Below are 2,800 nucleotides of genomic sequence, written 5' to 3'. Positions count from 1 at the left end.
TAAAAATAGTGCCCTAAATTATTGACCCTTTCAAAAAACCAGCACCTGGTCTTTATGATTTTTGTGTTTACTTGGACTTCTTGGCGAAAAGGAACTGGCTAGTTCACCTTCATGTCCAAATTACCTGACCCTCAAATCACTTGAAAATTCTTTGGTGCTATCAGAAATGAAAAGAAGTGCTGGCCATCAACAAACGAATGGCTAGAGAAGCTGTGGTATATTCACACAATGGAATACTACGCTGCATTGGCACTTCCGTTGCTCTCTGTCACTTCCCCCACTTCCCCATTAGTTTATTTACAAAATTCAAATAAAAATTTGAACAAATTCCTTCAATTTCCCTCATTCCTACCCATCAAATTATACAACCCAATGAATTATCTCCCCTTCCCCCTGAACATCCACATCCATTGAATGCATACACCTCCTTTAACTGAGAGTGTTTCTAAAATGTTTTTAGAGTGTCACTTTTAGAAAGAAACACTTGATCAAGTCCTGAACTAGTGCTGGCAGAAGCATTCACCTAGGTAATAAATAATACTCCTGCTCTTGGAAGACTCCTCCATCCCATTACACTACAACTCTTTCTATTTGGAAAATAAGGATGTGATCTTGGGTGGTAAAGCTGCTTTGTTATTGGAGGAGTGGGTTATATTGCTGGATGAGCTTCTTTGTCCTCAGGGAAGCAGGAAATCACTGTTTTTACCTTTTATCTTAGATGGGAGAATCGTACATATTTGAGATACTCAATGTCCTGGAGTTCTCCAGGTAAGTTACCTTTCTCTATAGTTTGTATATTTCTCTGGGCTGTGTCTGTGGCTCATCAGCCAAGGCTTGCGCATGTGCAGCAAAACCTTAGTGTCAGGGCTATGACATACTAGACTGTCTTCTCATCCTTTACTCATCAGCCAAATTCTTACAGCTTCAACCCTCATTGGGCCGTGTTCTGTTTGGTTGGCTCCCATGGGTTTACTAAAGAGCTTTGTTGGTGTTGTCCTTAACCTCCTGCATGATTAACCAGATGACCATGCATCTCTGGCGGTTTGAATCCACTGGATGCAACTCAGGAGAAAGATGGGCAGTTTCCTCTTACTAAGATTGATCAAATATTACAATTAATTAATTACATTGATCAGTTATAATTCATGTTCTAAAACAAAACATATCATATGTATGAATGATAAAATGAAACTAACCCAGCATTATGAAGCAAAGAATGTGAATAGTTAAATGAAAAACTAATACGATTTATAAGCTGTCACTAAAAAATTTTTAAAAATACACTAAAGAAAAGCGAGAAAAATTACAGCCTCAGAAACCTGGCAGAGGGTCACTGTGAGTGGAAACCAACTAGACGCATGGCAGTGAGTGGGTCAGGGGTTTATAAATGTGTCCTTTCTAGCACTTTCCAATCAGTCTTGCATCTTTACATCTTTGCTGTTACTTAATGACTGTGACACAGATGAGGCAAGAATCACCTCCTATGGGAGTATGGTGTATGTGTGTGTAACAAAACAAAACAAAACAAAAATCCCACTGCTATCGAGTCACTTCTGATTCCTGGGACCCTCACGTGGCGCTTCTGAGGTCATAAATCTCATGAAAGCAGACAGCATCATCTTTCTCTCACAGCGGACCTTTCATTCCGCAGCCTGATGCCTTACCCACTACATCACCAGGGCGCCAGATATTTGAGAAAAGTGTGATGAATGGATAGATCAAAAAGCCGTTTTCACAAGTAAAGTAAAAATAGTTTCTTTACCAGTAGACAGTAAATGGTCAATGGGTGGCACAGATGATTTGTTCTCAGCTACCAAGGGGAAGATTAGTGGTTGAAACTCACCTGGTGAGGAGGCAGAAGAAAGACGTTCATTTCCGTGGTGATTACAGCCCAGACAAACCCACGGAGCAGTCCTGGTGTGTCACAGACCAGTAGAAATCATGGAGAGACCTGACTGGGACATGGTCTTACAAAATGAAAAAGAAAATTGTCAAAAGTAGTGTGTTAAGCTGTTATCTTCTTCTCAAAATAACACACACACACACACACACACACACACACAGAGAGAGAGAGAGAGAGATCGCGAGAGATCTCTCCTCTCTTTTCATATTGCAGTGTCTCAGGGTAGGAGCCCAGTTTCCGAAAGCAGGCGTAAGTGTGAGGACGTCAATAAAGTTGCTGTTTCCACTGGACTAAGCTCTAGTGGTCTAGTAGTAAGAAGCTGTGCTGCAATCCCAAAGGCACTGAGTTCAAATTCACCAGCTGCTCCTTGAAATAACTTACTGCATCTTAAAACCCACTGGAGGGTCATTTCTGACTCAGTGGTACCCAACAAGAAGAAGTATTCAGAACTTGGGACAGAAAGTCTTATCTCTTGAACCTTTCGAGCATTTTGATAGGGAATCTGTAAAACTGGAAAAAGGAATTGATTGTGTGGATTTTTTAGATCACTTATATGAGATCAACATGGCAATAATTAACCAGGGAGAAAACACAGAAAACAGGAAGGGACAGGCTAGAAGGATAAATGGAAATAAGAATCACAGAGTAGAAGTGGGAAAATTGTTGTCACAAGGTGGCGACTGCAATTAGTGTCATAAAACAAAATGTGTTTAGCCACTGTTAAAAAAATATGTGGAGTAGCTAATTAAAATGTAAAGTTGTAACATACATACATTTAAAAAATGCTTTTGAACATTTTATATTATGGTCTTTCTCTTATGACATATTTTGCTTTTAAACAAGTTCTGAATAATTTCTTTTTTATATGTAACAAAATAATTCCTTTTTATTTCTTTA

At 39.2% G+C, this 2,800-nt stretch overlaps 1 pseudogene; it reads left to right on the top strand.

Moving 5' to 3' along the window:
* The window catches only part of LOC102852537, a 194,957-nt pseudogene that overhangs the window by 83,151 nt on the left and 109,006 nt on the right, over positions 1 to 2,800 (top strand).

This window comes from Elephantulus edwardii, unplaced genomic scaffold (assembly GCF_000299155.1).
Source record: "Elephantulus edwardii isolate Elephantulus edwardi_28Jun2011 unplaced genomic scaffold, EleEdw1.0 scaffold00135, whole genome shotgun sequence".
Lineage (NCBI taxonomy): Eukaryota > Metazoa > Chordata > Mammalia > Macroscelidea > Macroscelididae > Elephantulus > Elephantulus edwardii.
Note: the sequence above shows the minus strand (reverse complement) of the source record. Positions and strands in the feature narration are given on the sequence as shown.